Source organism: Lissotriton vulgaris, chromosome 3_1 (genome assembly GCF_964263255.1).
Source record: "Lissotriton vulgaris chromosome 3_1, aLisVul1.2, whole genome shotgun sequence".
Lineage (NCBI taxonomy): Eukaryota > Metazoa > Chordata > Amphibia > Caudata > Salamandridae > Lissotriton > Lissotriton vulgaris.
This window is the reverse complement of record NC_141689.1, coordinates 1,144,854,884-1,144,880,590: the sequence shown is the minus strand read 5'-3', so window position 1 is coordinate 1,144,880,590 and position 25,707 is coordinate 1,144,854,884. Positions and strand designations below refer to the sequence as shown.

Here is a 25,707-nt window from a genome sequence, read left to right as displayed (position 1 = left end):
TGTGAATACCAAAATGCTAGTAAGTTTAGGATTTTGTCTAAAGTTAGTTCTGTGAATCGGGCCCGCAGTGTTTATAGAAAATATACAACCCATTTCCAAGCCCTCCATATATCCTATTGAAATATTGAAAAAATACTCAGAAGAGCCTTTAGCCAAATGGCAAAATGGTTTGTCATTTGATGAAAGTAAAATTAGATTTTTCAGGCTACATGAAAAGCATTCTGCGTGGTGTAAACAGCACATCACCCAGAGAACACCATCTCTCATTTGAACAAAGATGATCCTGCACTTTAAGAACAAATAATTAATTAGATAAATGACAGGAAGTTAATGTCCATGGTACACAACAGAACAATGAAGAAAATGTCTTCCCAAATGAAAAAACGATATTCGGCGTTTATGCTGTAGAAAAACAATTCCTTTGATTCTTTCGAATTCTTTAATATCTCAACACACATTTTGATGAGAAAGCCGATGTATTTTGTCCCTCTTGGGACTTCTTCAGGGCTTGATTAGTAAAAGAAATATCGAATGTTCTTCGAAGTAAATAAGGGCCTCATTTATGAAAAGTGACGCATCGCTGCGAGAAAACAGCAATTCGTCACTTTCATTGCACACTCCTTGCGACACCAATGATGCGTCATATTTACAGTATGACGCATCATGTCGCAAGGAGTTACAGATATGTCAGTATTTCTGATGTATCTGTAGGCACAAAAATGACGCATTGCTGGAGTGTGTGACAAAAGTCCCATGTGAAATGTGACTGCGTCAGTCTTACGCCTGCCATGAGGCAGGTGTAAGATTTTGAGGCATTTGTGTCCTAGAACTGGCGCAGTGAAATCTCATAGATTTCACTGCGTCCCTTCTACGAGGCTTACTTGTGTCAAAACGCCCAACCTGCATACGTTATACCTGGGGCAGGTATAATGTGGTGCAGGAGTTTACAAAATGATGCATCAACCTAGATGTGTCACTTTGTAAATATGGTGCAACAAGGAAAATTGTTTATGCTGCTGGTGCAACACACCGGCGGCGTAAAAGTGACACTAGGGCTCATAAATAAGCACCAAAGTCTTTTAGGTTTGTAGACAAAATGGTCAAGGAACAAGTAAATACGTGTCTCCCGATAACGTCCAATAGCATCCGGTTCAGAGGTAGAAAAGTGAAGCATGGCGGAGTCAGCATCATGCATTGATAATGGTTCTCTTTGGAAGTGGCAAGAGTGCTTATCACATGCAAAGTGCATGAGGAAAAACCTATTTTCCTTCTCAAGAAGTTTGAAAATGAACAGAAGTTCATGACTATGACCTAAAACGTACCGCCAAACCTACATTGGAAGACCAAGTAATAAAAAGTAGGCATAGGCCAAATTCTAATTACGCTGGAGCAATTGGAGTCATTTTGCAAAATTATAGAGATTGCATCATTACACCACAATGTATAGTTTCGGGGGAAAAATTTAAACGGGAGATGTATTGCTTGAGAAAATTCTGAGGCGAGTGACATTTCATATAGATGTTTTACCTGAACAGACGCTTTGGTTAACTTTTGAGCTCAAAACTTAAAATCCGAATGCAAACAGCAGTGTTTTGAATGCGAGTGGCAGTTACTCAATTGTGGGCAGTCAACAAATATTTTAGGTATATTTTTTTACATAAGCGGATCATTGAGTTATTTTATTCGCACAAAAACTACAAATCTGAACGCCAGTAGCAGTGTTATGCAAGCAACCGGAATTCAACTCAAATTTATATTTTCAAGTTGAAATTTTACCCAAATGGACAGTTTGGGTATTTTATTTTGAGTAGAAGATGCATTTTGCATGATTATTTTATTTTGACTACGCTACCCGAAATGACATGAGTTTCACCCACTTCTTAAATAAAGGTAAATGTGTTTGAACGGAAACAGTCACAACCACTAAACCTAACATGAAACTATGTATGACTTGAAGATTTGTCAAATATTGTGCAAAACATTGATCACGAACCATCTCAACAGTCTTGCAGCTGTAATAGTGGCTGCAGGTGCTACAACTAAGTATTGACTCAGGGAAGGAATAGGGAACTTGGGGGCATATTACCAAGCAATAGCGATAATTATCGCTATTGCTTGGTTAGCGATAAAAAATTATCGTCGAGCTGCGGCGATTTTTATCGCAGATAAACCTTGGTATTACCAAGGTTTATTGCAAATGCGATAAAAATCGGCAATAATGCATGAATATCGCCGAAAAATCCGCGATATTCAGGCATTACCGAGCTAATGCTTTTAGCTATGTTATCTACCTCCCATTGGATAACATGGCTAAGAATTGCTCCTGGGCAGGTGCTTAGCGCGAATATCTCCAAAAGTTGGTAATGGGAAATAGCGATGTTAGCAACTGTTTCCAGTCGCTAACATCTTGGCACGCCCACTTTGCATGTCATTAGTGATACATTTTTCTGACATGCAAAGTGGGGCCCAAGATGGTCGCTATCTTCTACTAGCTGTTGCTAACTGGTGTTAGCGACAGCTAGGTAATAGGGAGATAATTTTATCTCCGCTTTCTTGGCTTTTAAAGCCAAAAAAGCGGAGATAAATCCCTTGATAATATGCCCCTTGAACCTTATACAAGTATAATATTTTTTTAAATTACTTTTATTGCCATTTTAAAGACAATTACAAATGCGAGAGGCATAGACATGGCATTACATGGTTATTACAGTCAGTCGGCAACAGCATTCCGATATGGCAATAGATCTTGTAACCAATCGCCATACTATGCCCAATCTCACTCCCAACAAATAAAAAAAAACACACAGCTGGGGAAAAGAGGAATTTGTGGAAGAGGGAGCATAGGGCCACTCAGCACGAATAGTGGTCCGGGAGCTTACAGCTGTGATACCAGCATTGTTGTCAGGAGCGTCATAGTAATGCACAATATGCTGTAACTCTGAGCAGCAACCTCCCAGGGGAGCACACTCAAGTATAGCTCCAGGGGGGACCAAATGTCCATAGGATGCGATCTCACCGCCATAAACTCCCAGAAAGCAGTTACATTGTCTTGACAGTGTGCTGCATTTTTAAGCTACAATCTCTATTTTTACTTTTTGAGGAGCGCTAATAATTTATGCTCAACCGAACACATTTCTTTATGTTTGAACCTCTTTTTTAATTATACGATTTATACTTTCTTATCTTTTACAATACACACACACAATTATGTCCAAAAAACACTAAATCACTTGTCATTCACTGAATGACAAGTCATTTAGGTCCAAAAAACACTAAATCACTTGTCATTCACTGAATGACAAGTGATTTAGTGTTTTTTGGACATAATTGTGTCTGTATTGTAAAGTTTAATATTTTTTTTCTTAATTATACTGACGTAAAATGTGTTGTCCAGTCCAATGTGGTTGTAAATAGACTGTTGTAAATATATGTACATTTTGTACCATTTTTCCCTTTCAAATAGACAAAAAAAAGTTTTGATAAAAAGATAAGAAAGTATAAATCGTATAAATAAAAAAGAGGTTCTAACATAAATAAATGTGTTTGGCTGAGCATAAATTATTAGAGCTCCTCAAAAAGTAAAAATAGAGATTCAGGCAACTATTGTTTTTGCACTTAAAGGGCCCTGCCTGTTCTCTCATCCCCTTTGGGCCACACTCCTGTGTTTATATGCATTTTTAAGCTAGGTATCCTTCTGTGGGTCACGGAGCGATGCCATCTATGCATTACCACCCTCCTCTTAGCTAGCAATAGCAGGAGCCCAGTCCGCTTCCGCCTCTCTGATGGTATCTCCTCAACATATCCCAACAGTGCAACTCAGGGTATTCCCAGGCTGAGCGTAGAAAATCATCGCCTGGTGCTGAGCAGCGAAAGCAGCGTGCATCATCTAGGAAATCCATCTGATGTAGGCATTGTGGGGTGGGATAGAACATGTGTAAATATTTAAAGTGGACTAGGCGCAGTCGATAGCTGGGCAACTGCGCCCATGCTTGAGCGTCACTGCTCATCATACCACCCCTGTCAAGCGCCAGGTGTATGCACTGGGGCTGTCGCAAGCATATCAGCATATAGTCTAATGATGAGCCTGAAGGCCTCAATGGCTTGAAAAGTGGGGGGGCACCGCAGGAAACGAGCTATGAAGCCCATGTATGGCCGCGCTCTCAGCTGGAAGTATGTGAACATGTCTAACATAGAAACAGCTTGCCCCTCCAGGACCTGCTGTGGGGTGATGAAGGAGCTCACTGGGTAAATATTGCCCATGGTTGTAAGGTGCAGCTTGGCAGTTTGGTGCCTGTGCCAGCATCGCGTATTGCGGCTAATGCAGGGTGGCCTATCAATGGGATGGGAGGGCAAAAGAGGACGTCCATATGGTCTGTCTTTCTCAGCTCGTCCCATGCCCATACCGTACATCTCACAGTGTCGAGTCTAACCTTGGGGTTCCTAGGAGTCTGGAGCAATGCCATCCCAAATCTAAATCAGAGGATTTCAAGTTGATCTACGTCACTTGGCATTCTAACCTTAATAATAAAATCAGACAGATCATTGGCGCACAATGGCATATTCTTAATGCGGGCGAGCAGAACATCAAACTCCAAAAAACGATTTTTTGCCTTCAAATGAAATAGGAACCACAGGAACTCTCTAGTTAGAGCAGTCAATGATAAAGAAAGGAATCTTCTACAGAAATCTATAACAGGACCTGTACCTGTTAGAGGGAGCCATAAATGCGGAAACTGTCATGCCTGCAACCATGCTATCTACTCCGACATACTGATATGGTGTAAAAAACAAGTCAAGCTCTATGAAATGACCACTTGTCGGAGTGCGAATATTATATATTTGATTCAATGCCCCTGTAACCTTGATTATGTCGGAAAAACAGGACACAAACTGAGATTTTGATTAAGCGAGCACAAATCCTCCATCAAGAATAAAAGGGTTGGATTCCAGTTGGTCAAATAATGGAGCACTAAAAACCAATCTGATGAAGATCTGACATGGATCATTTTGGAAAAAATAAAGAGATGGTAGCACTGATGGCCTCAGAAAGACAAGAGAGGTCTTCTGGATTTTTAGCTCAGGAACGACGCCTCAGGTCTCAATGAACTTCTTCCGTGGGGAAATGCGATCACATAAATATAAGATACTGTGGGGCATATCATCATATCGCCGTTTTATTGGCAGGAAACTGCCGATAAAACGGCGATATTGGGCTTGATAGTACGCCCTTTTTAATTCTCATAGACGCCCATGTTCTGATCTTAATATGGGCTTCTATGGGAATTAACAAGGGCGTATTATCAAGCCCGTTATCGCCATTTTATCTGCAGTTTCCTGCCGCTATAACAGCGATAATTTTAGCAGCGGTCCTTGATAATATGCCCCTGTGTTCTTACATAGATTGGTTCCCCTAGCCTTTTTTAGGTCTTGCTGTTTGGTCTAAGCTTCCCTTGCCTGCATAGTGACCCCTTATGCTTTAGAACTCTCTCTGTGACTTTGTCCCCTTCATGGTCACTTTTATCACCTTTGATTGGTATGGTAAGGAAGCTTCATGCTTTCCTTTCATTTTTCTTTGTTTGATTTTAAGCAAGATTTGGCTTTCCTTCTATTATATCTGACTTTCTCGTAAATATCCAAATCTGCCTTTAGAATGTGTTCTTTTATTTTCTTTTGTTTATTATGTCTTTCCATATAGGTTTTTCATTTTATTTGCTTATCTAATTCTGTTTTATTGGCCCCCTAAAGCTGTTCCATTTTGATTTCATCCATATTCTTTTGTCTGATGTTTATTTTTATTATATACTCTTGTTGGTTGCCTACGCATTTGCTTAGGTCTTCATCTGAATATGAACTTCCTCCGATAATTCCAACATAGCGAAGTTTTTAGTTCCTTTATTCCCTATGCACGTCTAGTTTTCCAACAGATTCTGGCCCAGGTGATTACCATTGAGCCTCTTTGAATGGCTATGTATACGCGTCTTTTGCCGTGATTTTCTTTACCGGCCGACGTGCTGTGGACTGAGATCTCTTTTAGATCATGTGTGCCTCACCTCCGGGTACGTTTTTTCCAACGTTGACGGAGAGCCTGTGTGGTGCTGCCTGTCGTACTTCCTTTATTTCTATTTTTCATTCTTTTGCACTACCGTTTTCTGGTGTCATTCAGGTTCTTTTTATCTTATCATTTTATCTTGGGGTATATGTGTCTGACACGGCCTACATTAATTTCCTGGGTTTAAGGTTACGGGCCTCTCTTTCACAGCATCTTATTTTCCTATTAGATAATACTTTACGTGAGCATTTGCGCTTCCAGTTGGCAATGCAGTGAGCACAAGGTAAATAGTTTTATATTTTTATTTCCTTACTTTTCTCGTGGACGTCGCATGTCCGACTCCACTACCCGCCCACGCTGCCCCTCCCCCTCCCCACTGCCCCGCAGCACTCCCACTGCGAGCTGCCACTGCCATTATATGCTTCTGAATTTTTCTTCGGCCTTGTACTCATTCTGCTTGTTTACCCCTTTTCACCCCACTTGTTATCCCTTGATGTGGGTCTACATATTCATTTCTTTATTCCTATTTTTCTTTGAATTTGATGTCTTGTGTTTTTCTCTTTATTTTGTCGAGTTATTCTGTTTTCTGCCACTCTAACTCATCTACTGGGCCTCACCTTCTGAGAGACCTTCTGTTAAGAAGGCCCTCCGCCTCTCTGCATATTTTGAGCTCTCCATTGAGATTGAGACTTATCCTAATATATTCTTTTCTATGCTTTTGAGTTACTTGTAAGGTAAGTATTTCCCTGAATTTCATTTTTTAGGGTTGCTACTGATACCTTCCTTTCTTTCTCCCTTAAATATTTTCTACCTGTATTCTTAGATCCTGTCCTAATGTGTGAGACTACAGGCTTTACTTCAAATAATTATGGTCTAAATTCCTGTACCTTCATTAAAGTGGTTAGATGTGATTAGGTACCTTTACCCTACATGTTTTATTTCTGAGTTTATTTCAGATTGGCTGTGGGTTTTGATTCTTACATTTTAATACAGTTTGGTGTGATGCTCACTTTTTATTTTATTCCCACTTATAGTTCTTCTTCCTATGATGTTCCCTACGGTCTGTGGACGGCTTTCACTGCTTTATTAGGAGGTGTTTTAATCCACTGGTATCTTCAGGCACTTTCTGCATGTCTTTAGACTTATCTAAGTCTATTCCTTTATCCTTTTGCCTTTATTTGTTTAGTATCCATCTTCTCATTTTTGTATTTCCATATTTCAGATCAGTTCCTCATTGTTCTTGTGAGCTTTGTAGAGATTTATTAGATTTATATCTACCTATTTCAGATGGTGATGTCACTGTATTTTGAATTCATATAGGGCCCTGATGAAGGTTGTGTTCTCCTATACCTCTGGAGTGACTTTACCGAAACGCGCATCGGCGCATTTCTGTCTCTGTTACTTGCATTGAACAAATACCTGTGTACATTAAATTTAAGGATTATATAAATCAGTTGAAAAATGTGAATATGTTTTTCAAAAAAGTGAAAAAATATATGATGTTCACACCATTGTGTTTTTTAACACTCTGTCTTGGTGTGAAGTATGTTTGAATGTGAGTGTATTGTACATTTCTGTAAAAATATCTCTGTATAGTTTCTGCATGTAGGTTTGTTTTTTCTTTTTTACTTTTCCCCATTGTGGAGCTCGCGTACAGATGAAACACTGTTATATAAATATTATGAAATGATCATATACGGTATTTGAATTGCTTTTGTTACTAATGATGAATAAAATACAAAATGAATTGATCTGACTTATGGTTTATTAGTGTTGGAGACATACTGTCCCCTCGTTAAGCTATTGGAGAAGTTGTTTGCTTCAGTTTTGATATTTCAGGGGGCATGGAGCTGCATGATCATATTCAAGTGATGTGTGGGCCATAATGCATGCTGAAGTAGTAAAGGTCCATATCTGTTGTGGCCAGCCACTCTGCTTAAATGGAAGTGTGAGGACTTCCCAAGCAATTCTGGGTTGTTTCCTGGCCCATGCGGAAGCCACCAGGAGTGAAAAAAGATGACGCCGAAAGCATAGTAGCATAAGAAGCGGAAGAGCAAAAAAACAGAGAAATTTGGGTAGGACCACCATCTTTACCAGGGTCAGTCTACTGGTCATAAAGGTTGTGGAACCTCTTCCAGGCATCTACCCCCTCCTCCTGCCAGTCCATCAGGTGGCCATCGTTGGAGCGCCACAGAGTGTCCGAATCGCGGCTTACCCAGATTCTGAGATACTTAATCGGCTCTATGGCCCACCGTAAGGGGGTACGCTGAGGTCACCTCCTGGGTTCCCCACCGTGAGGGGGGAAAATCACTGACTTGGCCCAACTGATACAAATTCCAGATAGTCCGCCAAATCTGGGGAATTCTCTAAACAAGGGGTCCAAATTATCATGGATTTGTTTAACATACAGAGTGACATCATCTGGGTACTTAGAAACCAGCGCAAGTCGGGCGTGAAGGACAGGCCACGGTGGGAGTTTTGCTGTCAGAGGTGAGCCACAAGTGATTCTTTTAAAATGCCAAAAAGAATGCACGATAGGGGAGGTCCTGGATGTGTGCCACAGGAGACCGGGAAGGCATGGGTATTCATGCCATTAATTCAGAGGCAGGCTACAGGTTGTGCACAGTGGAGATTAATATGTTTAATAAACTTAGGGCTGAGCCCAAGTCGAGATAGCAGAGCGAAGAGGTATGGCCTTTCAAGTGTGTTGAATGCCTTAGTGGCATCCGCAAAAATTGCAGCAGTGCTAAGGCTGGGCTCAATAGTGTGCAAGAGTGCGAAAAAAGTTTGAAAATTGTGGGAATTGGAGTGCCCAGGTACGAAGCCAGACTGATCAAGTCTGGCCATAAGGGGAAGCAGCAGGAGTAGTCTGGCGGTGATTAGCTGGGGAGGATTTTGTTATTCATGTTAACCATGGACAATGGTCTGTAGGATTCATATTTCTATGGATCCTTTTCAGGTATTAAAATGGTAACAATGAGCGCCTCTTGTAAGGAGGGGGCAGCACTCCTTTCTCCAGGGACTCATCATACACAGCAAAAAGGTGCAGAGCTAGAAGGGAAGCAAATTCTCTATAAAATGTTCTGTGATCCAGGGATCTGTCTCCCAGTAATGTGCCTATCACCTGCACGACCTCCTCTACCATGAAGAGCTCATCCAGGAACCTATGATGTCCAACGTCTAACCACAGCAGCACCCTGTCCTGTTTAGCTATGCACACACCACGAATAACGGATTTGAACTCATCCCATAAAGTGAAACTGGAGTCAACTCTACCGGCGTTTAGCGTGAAGTACTCTTCAATCGCCGCCTCAACCTCTTACTGGAATACCTGATCCCATAAAGTCCTGGGAGGCAGGCGCCATGTAATGGAGTGTGATTTAAAGTCAGGAGAAGAGATCTTAAGCAATACTGGGGCATGATCGGAAATAGTGAGCAGTATATGGAGATCCTCACTGATCCAAGCAGCAACATCTCACAAAACCAGCCAGAAGTCAATGAGCACCAAGCGAGCTGAGCAGCTATTCTACATGTACCCTCTTCACTAATTCCATGACCGGCACTACGCAGGTCAGTGAGGTCATTGTCAGTCATAAGGGATTGCAGTAGGGAGGCAGCATTATTCTGAGGTCACCACGAGTCCTTTTTCTTGTAGAGACTTTCCACCAAACAAGCAACCTCTCAGCGAAGAGTCCAACCGGATGGTGTATTCTTTATTTCAATGATTATTGCTGCTCAAAAGACTTATTGCGTGGAATACAATAATACAACACTACGCTGTCCTCCTCCACCTCACTGTCCTGAAGAAGACCCGCTGTGACGGTTCAATAACGCACATTCCTGGGTGGAAACAAGAGTCTACACCATTCCATGTCCTACAATTTCCACATCCCAAATTTGGAATAAGATTTTTACCAGGGGTCTTAAGAATACATGAAATAGAAATTGTATAAGGACGGATCCCTATTGATTCTCACATTTTATTTTGTCATAAACTTCCCTTGCTGTATATAAATTTCATGCACAATATCACCTTGTCACTTTTTTCACTTACTCACTAAAAGCCACCCACTTGGTATTGTCATTTGTTGAGATGCTTATGTGACAGCCATATAAACAATAATAATAATATATTAACTGTTTAAACTATGCAATAACTCTCTTGGTGTGTTTCTTGTTACATATCAATTTTGGCATGCTAAGAAATTGCTTTATTCATCAGAACCATCTGTAGTTTGTTGAATTAATGCACAGGTTCGGAGGGTCACATGTTGACCCCATTACTGTTAATGATAAGACATTTCAAGGCATTATCAACAAGCTAGACTAGTGCAGTGGTGTCATGCAAAAAATAGTAAGCAGTGTGCCTTTGTGTGCATAGCTTACTCATTCTCGCTGAGTTGACCATTCTCGGCATAACTAGATTCAGCCTCTGTTCTGGTTGTCGTCAGTGGAATACCTTTGACTAACTTGGTGATTGCCTTAGGATCAATAAAGTATGTGATCCTCCCTATGTGAAAGATACGTAGTTTAGCAGGGTACAGCAGGGAGAGCTTGGCATCTGTATTTAGGCAGGAGTGTTTGACAGGCATGAAGTCTCTCCTGGCCACCTACACAGTCACCATAAAATCCAGGTTGAATGAGAGAGCTGAACCTCGGTAGGTGAGGGTTTGTTGATCCCTAGCAAGCCTTAGCACTGTCTCCCTGTCCCTATAATTTAGTAAAAAACACAGAATTGATGGACGGAATGCAGAACAAATCAAAACATTCTCCCCCAATCTATCATTCTTTTGCTCACCATACCACCCCAGTTTTGACCTGGCAATAGACAAATCAGTCTTGACCCTGTGCCTCATGGGAACAGTCCAGCCCGAACTGCCAAGCCAGGTCTTCCCCTGGAGGGTGGTGGCTGATGAGGGCTGGAAGCCCGAAACTGGTCTTAGGATGCTTGTTTCCAGTCCAGGGAGGACCTGGCCTGGAAGTTCTGGCTGGACTGTTCCCATTGGACGCAGGGTCAAAACTGATTTGCATATGACTGGGTCCAAACTAGAATGGAAGGCAAAATAACGATGGATTTAGGTCCAGATCTCTGAACTGGGGTGAATGTATGGCAGTGTTCTGCATTCTGTCCATCAATTGTTCTTTCTGCATTTGTCACCCCGAGTGGGACGGGTATGTCCTGTGCTCTCCTTGCCACTGGGGTAAAGCTATCCTGACTGATGAGGACTGAAACCCAAAACCGGTCCTAGGATGCTTGTTTCCATCCAGGGAGGACCTGGTCTGGCAGTTAGGGCTGGACTGTTCCCATTCAGCACAGTCTCAAGACTGAATTACATACGGCTGGGTCGAAACTAGAATGGCATGGTGAGAAAAAAACGATGTATTTAGGCCCAGATCTCTGTACTGGGGTGAATGTCTAACATTGTTCTGCATTCTGTCCATCAATTGTTCTTTTTGCATTTGTCACCCCAAGTGGGACGGGTATGCCCAGACATGGGTCTGTGCTCTCCATGCCACTGGAGTCAAGCTATCCTGGCTGATGAGGGATGAAAGCCAGAAACCGGTCCTAGGATGCTTCTTTCCAGTCCAGGCAGGGCCTGGCTTGGCAGTTCGGGCTGGACTGTTTCCATTGGGCGCAGGGTCAAGACTGATTTGCATATGGCTGGGTCCAAACTGAAATGATATGATGAGCAAAAAACGATGGATTTAGCCCCAGATCTCTGTACTGGGGTGAATATATGACATTGTTCTGCATTCTGTCCATCAATTGTTCTTTTTGCATTTGTCACCCCGAGTGTGACGGGTATTCTCAGACTTGGGTCCCGTGCTCTCCATGCTACTGGAGTTAAGCTATCCTGGCTGATGAGGGCTGAAAGCCCGAAACCGTTCCTAGGATGCTTGTTTCCAGTCCAGGGAGGACCTGGCCCTGCAGTTCGGGCTGGACTGTTCCCATTGGGCGCATGGTCAAGACAGATTTGCATATGGCTGGGTCGAAACTGGAATGGCATGGTGAGCAAAAAAGAGATGGATTTAGGACCAGATCACTGTACTGGGGTGAATGTATGACTTTGTCCTGCATTCTGTCCATCAATTGTTCTTTTTGCTTTAGTCACCCGGAGTGGGACGGGTATGGCCAGACGAAGGCCCTGTGCTCTCCATGCCAATGTAGTCAAGCTATCCTGGCTGATGAGCGCTGAAAACCCGAAATCGGGCCTAGGATGCTTGTTTCTTATCCAGGGAGGACCTGGCCTGGAAGTTAGGGCTGGATTGTTTCCATTGGGTGCAGGGTCAAGACGGATTTGCATATGGCTGGGTCCAAACTGGAATGGCATGATGAGCAAAACAATTATGGATTTAGGCCAAGATCTCTGTACTGAGGTGAATATATTACATTGTTCTGCATTCGGTCCATCAATTGTTCTTGTTGCACTGAATAATGTGGCAGTCACTGTCAGTGCAGTCTCTTTCAAAAAGGAGCTCCCATAAGGCAGTAGGATCTCCTACACCCATTCAGCTTTCAGCAGGCGCCGTTGCGAATCTTTGAGGCGGTTAATTAAGGATAAACAACCTCCGGTTGTCAGATCCTCACCGAGTGGCAGCCATCTTGCGATCAGGCTCTATAGCCCCCCGCCTCCTTTTTTATTTTAATATTATACTTTCTAACAATATAAAAGGTTTCCATTGGAAAGCAGAAAAGAATTCGGATTTCATTGCATGAAACCTTTTCTACCCGTATATTAATGTGTTTATAAAGAAACACAAAATAATTCTGGTTTGAATGCTTGAAACCTTTTCTTACGATATGAGCATATTTCCCATCCAAAGTTTAACATTATTCTGGTTTAATTGTATGAAATCGTTTCTCCCTATATAAAAATGTTCCCCTTGCAAAATAGAAAATAATTCTTGTTTAAATGTATGACACCTTTTCTGCGAAATGAAATGCTTTCCTTCGAGAGTGGAAAATAATCCTGATTTCAATGCATGAAACTCTGAGTCACTGACGCACAAAATGTGAACAATTTCAAGACGATGTAGGATTTACATAGGCACTGTGTATTTAAGCATCAAAAGAAGGGGAGTGTCAGCAACGTTTAGTTCTGAAAAGAAAATCTCAAAGCTCTATGAATAACTGGTTTGCAGGTTGAATAACACGTTTGACCAGTGGAGTGCTGAGTTAAGGAAAAAACATCAAGTATGTTGTCCCTAAAACTGGGAGCGGGGATAATCATTTCCTAGGCCATTGAGGTCATTTTCCATTCCTCGTGCAGCGTCATGGGTTTGTAGGCCTGACTTCAAAGTATACACTTTGAGGTATTGTCCTTAGCAGTGGAAAATTAGCTCTTTCGTCTCAAGTTGCTTGCGTGTTCACCTACCGAAGTTACGTTTGTGTGGTGAACCATTTGTATTATGCATTTCTCTTTATGTATTCTATTTACTGATTGATTTGCAATGTGCCGCCGAGTGCCATGGCCAGTTTGTGGCGCAAAGAAAGCAGAAGGAGATGCAGAATCAGATTCGCACGAGAACATAAATAAATAATTATCTCTTCCATCAATGGAGGAAGAATGATAGATAAAGTCTCAGTTGTTTCTATAGGGCGGTCATTGAAACAAGCTGGGGCAAAGCCAATAGGTATCGCTTTTGCGCGAGTTAGAGCTATAGGCCTTGTAAATGACAATGGGCCCGATTCACAGAACTAACTTAAGACAAAATCCTAAACTTACTACCATTTTGGTATTCACAGAAGGCACTTACTCATTTTGGTATTCACAGGAGGCACTTACTCATTTCGGTATTCACAGAAGTTAGGAGTCCTAACTTTAGGACTCCTAAATGCCTTCTGTGAATACCGAAAGTCTTAAAATTGGGATTTTTCTCAGTTTAGTTGTAGTAAAGTTAGGACTCCTAACTTTAGGGCTCCAAAATGCCTTTTGTGAATACCTAAAGTCATAAAGTTAGGATTTTTCTCAGTTTAGGAGTAGTAAAGTTAGGAGTCCTAACTTTACTACTACTAAACTGAGAAAAATCCTGATTTTAAGAATTTCGGTATTCACAGAAGGCATTTAGGAGTCCTAAAGTTTGGACCCCTAACTTCTGTGAATACCAAAATGAGTAAATGCCTTCTGTGAATACCAAAATGGTCGTAAGTTTAGGATTTTGTCTTAAGTTAGTTCTGGGAATCGGGCCCAATGTCTTTTGCCCATGTGTTATGGAGTGGAGTGGATGTGTGTGGTTGGAGTGGAATTATGGAGGTTGGATTGGAATTATTAGTTGTAGAATTGTGTTTCAAGGAATTGTGTGCTGTGGAGTTGATTTGTGTAGTGAAATTATGTGACATGGTGTGCAGTGGAATTATGTGGATAAAAATTAAGTGGTATTGAGTGTACTGGAATTACATGGAGTGAGATTGTGTGTCATGGAGTGTAATTATGTGAAATGGTGTATTGTGTTGTGGAGTGGAATGTAGTGGAGTTTACTTATGTGGTGTGCTGTTGAATTTTGTGGTATGATGTGGGATTCTGTGGTGTGGATCGGATGTATGTTCTGTGTTAAGCAATTGTGTTGTTGAGTTGAATTATGTGGTTTATTCTAGAATTATGTGGTGTGAAATGGAAATGTATGGAGTTGATTTGTGTGCCATGGAAATGTGTGGCATTGACGGAAATGATGCTGATTGGAATTATGGGCAATGAATGGAGTGTATTTATGGGAATTGTTGCTATGTGGTATAGAGTGGTATTTATGTTGGGTGTATTCATGTGGTATTGAGTAGCATGAAATTAAGTGGAGTTGAATCATGTTGCGTTAAGTGGTATTATGATGAGTGTAATCATGCTGGGTGATGTTGAATTATGTGGCGGTGTATTGTGTGGTGTGGAATTGTGGGGTTTTGTGTGTCACACTAAATATCCTAGTATGCCACAAGGTACCCAGGTGAGTGGAGCATTCTCTTGATCCTGCATCTTCTTCTTACTACTTAGATAGGATTTACATCAATTAAGATTACCGGATTTGCTCAAGATTACACAATGTAGTCAAGTAAGAGAGTTGAGATTAAAACTCAAGTTGACTGGTTCCAAAGTCAACAATTTAAGCTCCAGATCTTTTCAAATAAATTGAACGTATGTTTGGTTAGTAACTTATTTCATGTGAGGTACGTTTATTTTCAAAATGTTGATCTTTTCATTAGGTTTTATGAGACAAGCAGGCAAAAAATAAAACAAACTAGTTCCCATGTCACATTTATCAAGTGTATTTTTAAACAAAATATAAATAGCTTGAGTAAAAACCTAGGGACTGGCAGTGTGTGGCACAAGGGAACACACTTATCATAAGGGCAGGGAGCTATTGCAGCCTGAAGTACCATTCAATAGGCAGATACTTCAATTTCAGGCCGATTCATTCAGGAATGTTCACCAGGACAGGACTGACATTCTTTTAGGGGACTGAAAAGATGTTGAGACCTAGTTGAAATAAAATGGAATACCTTCATTCTCAGCATGTGGTTTTTTTACTTGGATTTTGCTGCAATCCCTCCTTGGTGCCTCACTGGTATGGTAAACTCGTTTTTATTAACACAAGCATTGGCCAGGCAAATAGGTCTCGCATTTGGGCCCTAATGGCTTTGCCATTGTTTCTACCCATGCTGTACATCATCCACAATACTGTGAAGCATGGCTAAAAAAACAACATCAAAGCTGGATCGGTAAATAATAAAAAAAAAATAAGGAGCACTAAAGTGGGGAGAAGCATCACAATGTATGTAGGTGGGGTAAGCATTATCATGGGTGTGGCGAGAGGGAAACAACACGGAGGGCATGTGAGGTAGGTAGTACTTGGAAGAGCTCAAGAGGTGTGAAGCAACAGAGAGAGCGAGGGATGGGTGAAACATAGAATGGGGTTGAGACAGTGCTTCATTTGTAAAAAAAAGAAGTGCAGGTGCTGAAAATTTTGCCAAGGAGGCCACCGCACACGTCTTCCTCCGGTGAGCCCCACTTTCAACACTCTCACTGCCTCAGTCTCTATCTTCTAACCTTGATTCGTTGTCTGTCCCCCTAAGTCTTTGCTCTAAGAGTCTATCCTCTAAACTCTCTAATTGTTTTCTATCATCTTTGTCACACCTGATGTGTTACCTTATTACCTGTAATTCTGATTTTCCCTCTATTCATTCTAGCCCTGCCCTTTTTCCTCTTCACTTTTATCCATGCTCTGCTCGCTTGGCTCTTTACTATCACTCTTCTGAAAGTGATTAGCTGTGTCTTCGTTTTATCATTTGTCTGCTTTTTTTCATCTGTCATGGCCTCTACATCCTTACATTCTATCTTCTCCCTACTTAATGCTCTCTTCTTCACATCATGTATGCTTTCTCAGTGTATCTGATTTGCTCTCCCTTTCTTCTACTTAGCTCTTCTTATCTCTCTCCTCTCCTGTTGTTTTTTTCTTCTCTTTACTCCTGCTCTCTCTCTCATCTATAACACTGCTGCTGCCTGTGACCCCTGTCGTCAGCTTATACATGTCCCTGCTATTTTGAACTCTGCGTTTTCCTGTTGTCATTCCTAAAGAAGTGGAAGATGGCGTGTTTTAGTTTCTTACCTACACCGAGTGCAAAAACAAAATGTACACCAAATGAAAATGCTTTTTTTGCATATATTAATCAGTGCGGTATGACTGGGTTTATTGCGGAACAGACGGCTGCTCGAGCACAGCCGGTGTTGTCACTGCTAGTGCTGCCTGTAATTAGTAGGTCTAGGGATGGCGACGGCATCCGCATCCACTGCTCAGCTTGCTGTGACCCTGCCTGCTACAGCATAGGCATTGCCCCCAGCCTTAATGCTGCCTATGCCGGTAAGTATGCAAGCCATAGTTTGTCGATTACTTCTTGTATTTGTGATCGGCGTGATGACATCATCACTAACGTGGTGATACACAATCATGCCTGCCTGGACAGGCGTATGCTGGCCTGTCTATGAACATTTACCAGCCATTCACGATGCAATGTATGTTATTCTTTTTATTTTTAATGTGAACAATGAATATTGAGACCACCATCTGCAGGGTGAGAAATTGTAGCCCGGCCCTGTGAAAGAAGTGCCGGAGCTGAGCACCTGAAAGCACCTGCTCAAATTAAGCACTGGGTTGATAGAAGAAATGGGAGAGAGAGATAGCAACGTGAATTAGGCTGTGAAGTGACCAACAGGTGACAAACAGGTGGCAAAAGCAGAGTGGGTGGAAAAGTACATGAGGGCAAGTGCTACATTGAATGGTCGAGGACAACCACACAAGTGAAAAATAGCAAGATCGAGTGCAGAGGGAGAGAAGTAGGTAGAGGAAGACAACTTGAATACACAGGCACTGTAATTTAATGCTTATCCCCCAAAAAACATGTAGTGCTTGAAAAGCAAGCAGTGGAAGGGCACTTGTAAAGCATAAATGTTCCAGGGAATGGACAAACACGCTAACAGGCAGATTGTACTGTCTGGTAGACGACTTGTAAAATAGAAGCCATGTATTAAAAAAAAAGCCATTTATTGTAGGCCATCTGTAGCCAGGAGGAGGTGCTCTCTATTGTATAGCTTGTAAACTTCTCAATCAGCAGCTCTTGCTTTGAATCCTAGCTCCTTTGCTAGAGTACATTGTGTGATCCTGTGCACATCATGAAATAAACCTGTACTTTAATTACCCTAACTGGCAAAAACATCAGAAGACCTAGCAACAACTTGGCAAAGAGAGTGTTCTACACCACATAGTGGTTACAGCAATTTTGGAACCGGGCTCATGCACATGTTCTGTGTTTTACAGGCCATCACTACAGTAAACTAAACAAAGAAATGTTAGGACTAAGGTCGAAGCGAGAATATTATTTTAGCAATTATCAATTTATTTAGTCATCCATTTGACTACATGTTTATTTATTGCATTTCGTCTTCGTCATCCAGCTTGCTTTCGAACTTAAATGTCCTTCAATATCATGCTGCTGTATGCTTACGTTTTATTTATAAATACATATTTATAATAGAATATTTCATGCCTCTCACCCACTTTAATGATTAGCTTTAAACATGCAACAAACATACACAACCTTTGGAAAACTTAAAAATAAAGGGGGCCTCATTTATGAGAAATAATGCATCGCTGCGTGAAAGCAGCGATGCGTCACTTCTCAGTGCGCACTCCTTGCGACATTCCTGATGCGCCATATTTAATGTATTACGCATCATGTCGCAAGGAGTTACAGATACGTCAGTATTTCTGACGTATCTGTAAGCGCAAAAGTGACGCATTGCTGGAGTGTGTCACAAAAGTGACGCAACTCCAGCAATGCGTCCTGTGAGGCAGGCGCAAGATTTTGACGGAACGGCCTCCTAAAAGTGATGCAGTGAAATCTCATAGATTTCGCTGCGTCACTTCTACGACCCTTCCTTGCGTCAATACGCCCCCCTTGCATACATTATACCTGGCGCAGGTATAACGTGGTGCAGGGGTTTACAAAGTGACGTATCTACCTAGTTGCGTCACTTTGTAAATATAGCGCAACAAGGCGCATTTGTTACGCCACTGGTGCGTCACAAAAATTGACGCACCAGCGGCGGAAAAGTGACGCACAGCCTCATAAATAAGGCCCTGGGAGTTTAGCCCAACACAAGATTTACATGTCACGTGGCGTACTGAGGAGTGATACAAGTGCAACAATGTAGTGGAGGGGCCGGGTCGCTCTCTACAGTCGCCACAATCCACAACACCAAATATGTGTGTTAAAGAAGTAGCCCGTTTCCCAACAGTAAAGCAAAAATACTCGACATTCCTGTTGCAGATCTATCAGGTGTGCCAAGCCTGTTCCTAGGTGACCGGGTCTCACTGCGTCAGGCAATGATCGATAGTGTTGTTGGGCCAGCACTGGCCAATGAGGCAGGCTTTAAAGAAGAGCGACATAAAGCAGATAAATGGTAAGCAATGGGCAGGCTTCAAGCCCTTTTTTGTATACAACAGTGTCTCGCAAGTGAGACGCATGCACTAGCGCATACTCTTGCAGGCTCGGCCCTAAAAACATCAGAGTAACCTATTCCGAATGCGTTTTTCACTGAAGGACCCGAGTTGCACGTGATTGCCAATCGACTAACATTTCCTTAAATTCTGTCCATGCGTCGTTAATGTGTCGCAGACAATGTTCAGGGAATCTTAAGGGGTTTACAAAAACAAAGATCAGTTCTACGAGTGCTGGGAAGTAGCAAAGACAAAGTGCAATATGAAACAAGCCCTGGCAAAGCTTATTGGTCCAGGATTGGCTGCTAGCCTTTTGGCTTTGTCAATACTTGCTTTGTCGTGGTCTTTACAAAACACTGTTGGTGAGGTTGCTGGGCTCTCTACAATATGAAAAACAAAACAAAAAACGTTCTAAACCTAAAAAATCACAAACTGACAAAGCAGTCCCTGGCACTATTACTCCATGTGTGAATGAGCGTCTTGGGAAACAGCAGAGTGTCATCACTCACAGGGAAGTTAACTAATGGCTTAAGCAGGCTGACCCCTTGCCCAATCCTGCAGCAGACTGAAGGAAATTGTGAATAGCCATCTTCAGACTTTATTCTCTCATTTCTCCATCTTCTTCCTCCTCTTCCACTCCTCTGATATAGAGGACATTGTTACACCTTATCAGGACGTTACTCAGATGTCCAGATAACGCCCCATTAATGTATTCTTCAGTGTTTGCCAGCTGCATGTTCATATATCCATCGACAGATACTAGATACCCTTTGTTTTAGTTTGACCATTACTGGCTTACAAGTCAGTCAATTGAGGAAAGGCTTAGGGTTCAGTGGTAAACTCATGCTGGGTTAATTTTCCTTCACCGGGAAAACACAAAAAAATCCCTCCTCGGGCCGTAGAAATCAGGCACCACCGCTGGAATGTGAATAGCATAACTACTGACCAGTGGATGCAAAGGACTAGTTTAAAGCCGTAAAATGTCATTATATTACATAAATAGTTTTGGTAAAATCAAAAGGTCTTGGTGAACGTCTCACCTAAAAATATATATATATATTCACTGCAAAAAAAAAAGGTTACAGGGACGTTTTAGTTAGGAAATTTAATTTTAAAAACTACTCAAGAGCATCCCAGCAATAGTAGCGTTGCAGTTCCAACTACAAACAGACTTAAGGAAAGAGATACGTTTTAAGTTGCTTTCGGAAGGTCAAGTGTTTAGGTTCCAGGTGGATATCAGTAGGTAAATGGTTCCATAACTTTGCAGCATTAAATGAGAAGCGACGTCATCCTCTTCGTGTTCTTTTTATTTTTGGGACTACAATCAGTTGTTTATTATCTGACCGTAGAGATCTCTTGGTCCGATAAGGTTGGATAATGTCTCTAATAGTGGAAGGGCCTTTGCCTGAGAGCGTTTTATGTATGATACATAGAGCCTTACATTGGACTCTTTCTTGGATGGGCAGCCAATGGGGTGATGCCAACAGGCGTGGCTGAAAGGCATTTGGGAGTGTTCAGAAGCAAACGTGCAGTGCAATTTTGCACTATCTGTAGTTCTTTTATAGTTCTGAGTGGTGCTCCTAAATATAGGGCATCAGCATAGTCCAGGTGCGATAAAATCATAGGTTGTACCAGTAGCCTTCTGGCCGAGAAAGGTTGCAGGGGAAGGATCTTTCTTAACATTCTTAAGATCCCAAAGCCACAAGCTGCCACCTTACCAGCTTGCTCTTTAAAATCTAGCTTGTGGTCTAACCGTACACCTAGACTCTTAATATGTTCCTTTGAGGAGGGAGGTGTCCACAGACAGCTAGGCCAGAAGGACCATATACTCAACGAGGTGGAGTTGCCCAAGAGCATGAGCTCAGTCTTAGCTCCATTTAGCATTAAATACGAGCTGTCCATTCAGCTTGACACCTTTTCAAGGCACATGGCTAGATTCAAGCCAGTGTTCTCCTGTTGATTAAGTAAGCGCAACCGCCAACTGGGTATCATCAGCGTAAGTGATGATCTGAATGCCAAAAGGTGTTACTATGTCTGCTAACAAACTCATATAGATATTAAATAGAGTGGGGCTCAGGGAAGAGCCCTGAGGAACCCCACATCTAAGGGGCATTCGCTTGGAGGTAATTCCTTCTTCGAAGACAACAAAAGATCTATCTTGTAGGAAGAACTGCAGCCATTTTCATGCTGTTCCTGCCACTCCTATCCTCCTCAGCCTTTGAACCAACTATTGGTGGTTTACAGTGTCAAAGGCTGCGCTGAGATCTAACAGAATGAGCACAGCACAGCCCCCTCCATCTAAGATTTTCCTTAATTCTTCCACCGCTATCAGGAGTGCAGTTTCTATGCCATGCTGTGGTCTAAATCCATTCTTTGAAGGATGGATATGGAAATTGTTTTCAAGAAATGAGGAGAGAGTCAAATGTATATGCTTCTCACCCTAGGGTGATAGAGATAAGGAGATAGTTGGCCAGTAGTCAGGGTCAAGGTTAGTTTTTTTTTAGAAGTGCTCTAACCATGGCCTGTTTCCATTGAGAAGGCACTATTCCCATTGCTAAAGAAACATTTATCACGTTTAGAACAGCCGGGGATACCGTTTTGGTAATTAGGTTTAGGATATTAGGGGGAGCAGTGTCTGATGGTGCTCCGGACTTGAGCTGGCTAAGAAGTCCTTGAAGGGAGGGTATATTTAGGGGAGGGATAACCTCCAGCAACTGGTCTCCATCTTGGGCTATCTTCTCAGGTAGCAATAGGGTATGTGGAGCCGTCACTTGAGGTAAAGAATTTTAAATGGCTTGTATTTTATTGGAAAAGAATTCTGCCATTTCATTGCACCAGTTGGGGATGTCTGCAAAGGTAATGGAAGGCATTGGGGGGTAAGGAAAGACTTTGCAATCCAGAAATTTTCCCGTGGGCAATTTGCCGACAAAGTAATTTTTTCCTCATAGTAGAGAGCTTTGGCTTATGACCTCACATATTACCTGACTCATGACATGGTCAGTGACGTCACTGGCGATATCTCAAATGAAATTACTCATGACATCATCAAGTGATTGTGAGCATTTACTGCAAGTTTCAGAGTGTTAAACATATATAGAGAGGCATCACAAAATTCAATTAGTTTTCTTTGTGCACTACAAATGAGTCATTCTATTTTTAAACACAGATTATGTGAGTGTCTGCGTAACTATGCAAGTGGGTGTGTGAGTAGCTGTATGGGGGAGTATGTGGCTGTGTGAGTGTCTGCATGGGTGACCGAGTGGGTTTCTAAGTAGTGTATGGATGAGTGAGTGGGTATGTGAGAGAATGTATAGATCAGTGAGTGGTCTCATGAGTTTTGGTATGGATGAATGATTGGCTGTGTGAGCGGCTGTATGAATTAATAAAAGGCTGCTGCATGGTTGAGTGAGTGAGTATGTAAGTGGCTGTAAATGGAAAATGAGAGGGTATATGAGTGGCTGCATGGGTGAGTGAGCAGGCGTGTGAGTGGCTGTAAATGGTGATTGAGAGAGTGCATGAGTGGCTGTAAGTTTGAGTGAGCAGGTGCATGAGTGTCTGTATGGGTCAGTGTGAGGGTACATAAGTGACTGGGTGCATGAATGGGTATATAAGTATGCGTATGGGTGAGTGAGTGGGTGTGTAAGTGGTTGTATGGGTGAGCGAGTGGGTGTGTGAGTGCCTGTATGGGTGAGTAAGTGAATATGAGAGAGGCTCTATCGGAGACAGTGTGGTTGTATCAGCGACTGTTTAGGTGACTGAGTACATGTGTTAGTATATGTATGAGTAAGGAGTGGGTATGTGAGTATGTATATGGGTGAGTGACTGGTTGGGTGAGTGCCTGTACGAACATGTGAGTGGGTTTGTGAGTGGCTCTATGCATGAGTATTTATATGGGTATGTGAGAGGTTGTGTGGGTGTGTGAATGGGTCAGTCAGTGGGTGCATGACTCTCTGAGTGGATCTATGAGTGAGTATATGAGTCATGAGCTGTGAGCTCCCGCCAAGCTAAAGCAAACAGGACATATCAGGATCCGAGCATGGGGGTGTCAGTTCCGAAGGGCCATGTATGGCTTCAGGAGGGGGCCAGTCTTCTTTGATTTTCAAGGGCCTGCCCCGGGGAGGTGGCGGTCCCTGGGCTGGCCCCAGCATGGGTGGGGGGTAGCACAACCCCCTCCTTCTAAAAAAAGAAAGCCCCAGGTGGTGGAGGTCATAGGGGCACAGGGGATCCTCGAGGACCCCCCTCAATTTCTTTGTATTTAGTCCCAGTGAGATGATGGTCCTTGAGACTTGAGTGGGGTTCTGAGAGGTACGGGGAACCCCATGCACCCACCTCCTTTAAAAAAAAACCTGTATGCCCCTTGGACGTGGCCCACCAAGGGGCTATAATGTAAACAAGCACAGAGACCTTACTTGTTTAAAAAAAATATTTGCTGCAGATTTACAACTTTGTTGAGTTCCAACTGCAAAAATGTTTTATAAAGTAATGTAATGTAATGTAAACTGGTACTTATACCGCATAGCTGTCACTCCAGGGAGCATCTAGGCGCCTATACTGACCAGAGAGATCTAAAACACTGGTCAGACTGCTTTCAAAGGTCAGGCCCTAGATGGTCACACTAGTGCTCTGGCGCAGGCATCAGGGAGATTAAAGATCCAGGTTTTCAGTGCCTTTCGGAACTCTGATTCTCGTTCCATGGCACGCAGATGAGGGGGGAGTTTGTTCCATGCCTTTGACCCTGGAACAGGCAAGGATTTGCCACCTCTAGAGCTGAGTCTAAAGGCAGGGACCCACAACAGATTAGCATTGGAGGACCTCAAGGTACGCAGAGGATGGTACCGTGAGAACCTCCTTTGTATGTACTTTGGTCCCCGAAAGTGAAAAGCTCTAAAGGTAATTAGCAGGATCTTAAAAAGGACCCGTTTAATTACTGGTAGCCAGTGCAGGGTATTTAACACGGCGGATGATTTGTTTGCCATTTCAGCACCAACCTGGCCGCTGCATGTTGCACCATCTGCAACCTGTACAAGACCACCTTATTGGTTCCCGCATATAGGCTGTTACAATAGTCAAGTCTAGAGGTTACGAGAGCGACTGCTACCATTTTCCTGGCTGACAAAGGAAGTAGGTCAAAAAATGTTCTTAGTCCCTTGATGACATTAAAGCAGGTGTGTGCTACCACTAGTGCCTGTTGTTTGAACGACAGAGCGGCATCAAACGTGATACCTAGGTTACATGCCGTATTGGTTGTATGCGGCGGTACCTCTGCATTTTCCGGCCACCATAGCTTTGGGACAAAGTCATTTTGCGGGCCCGTTAGCATAATTTCGGTTTTGCCAGTATTACATTTTAAATGGTTCTTCCCCATCCAATCAAATGTCACCGTCAAGCAGCGTTTAAGATTTTCTTCCCTGTCCTTTGAGTCTTTATCAAGGACTGGGATGAGTTGTGTGTCGTCCGCGTAGGCAACCACATCTAAAGTGCTTTTTGACCCTGTCAGGGTTACAGGGGGACCCAAGACCACAATTGAGGGGTCAGGGTAGCTCTGCCCTGCCAGTTTAAAATTTTTTTAAAACATTTTTCGGGGGTCTCAGCTGTAGCCGCATCCCAAGGTGGCTGCCAACACTTCCTGGTTGAAGAGTTGGCAGCCAATCAGATTTAAGTACGGGGACTGTCGCATCCTCAGGGGATCCATGTCACTGTATATCTAAATTTGTATTTCCTTTAATATCCCAAAAACTGCTGAAGGGATTTACACAGATTCACAAAAAAGTCTCTTTGTGAACCAACAGCGACTTCTCTGCCAAATTTGATGCAATTCCATTCAGCAGTTTGGGCTGTAGTCGTGTACAAAACCCCTACGGGAACTTGCATAGGGAAAATGCATATTAGTACCCTCTTTTTTCCCGGCTCCTGCTTGATGGATCACCCTAAACATTTCAAGACAGCAGCTGAAGTGAGGATAATACTAATTTTGAAAATTTCGCGAGGATTCATCAAACTGAGCCAAAGTTATTGGCAAAACCAAAACTTCTCTTCCTATGGAAACAAGGTCCAAACTATAACTACCTACTGGCCACAGCCAGTAGGCAATATATATATCCACAGAATTTACCTGTGTATTCGTCTTCAGTGGTATATGGGTGCCGAAAGACAGTCTTTCTCTTTAAAGCAATACAAAAGATGGAAACTAGAAGAAATGTAAGCTTGTTTTGGCCTTTTGTTTTGTGAAGCATCACGTATGCTGCCGAGTTTGCTTTCTTCTGCGAGTAGACAAACTTCACTACCTGCGCCAGGGCACTATCATGACAGTCACACTCATTCATAGTGACAAGTTGTTAGACCTGACATCTTTTGGCGTGTTTCCCCTGTCTTTTTGCTTTCTGACCTCCTGGTTTTTATTCTGTTTTATCTGGTTTAGTGTCTCTGTGCACTTTCTCGCTGCTGTTCAGTGTTAAAGTGCAAGTGCTCCTGTTGTAAATTGCGTTATGAATTGGTGTTTCTATGATTTGCATATTTGATTTACTAGTAAGTCCCTAATGAAGTGCAGTCAGAGTGGCAGGGCCTGTATGTAAAATGCTCTTGGCCCTGCAGCAATGGGTTGTGCCACCCACACAAGTAGCCCTGTAACGGGTTCTCAGACCTGCCACTGCAGTATCTGCATGCAGTTTGTAACT

At 42.5% G+C, this 25,707-nt stretch overlaps 1 pseudogene; it reads right to left on the bottom strand.

Annotated features, from left to right (window-relative positions):
- Positions 1-19,623: 19,623 nt before the first annotated feature.
- Positions 19,624-19,878, bottom strand: LOC147727579 (small nuclear ribonucleoprotein F pseudogene; annotated as a pseudogene).
- Positions 19,879-25,707: the final 5,829 nt, after the last annotated feature.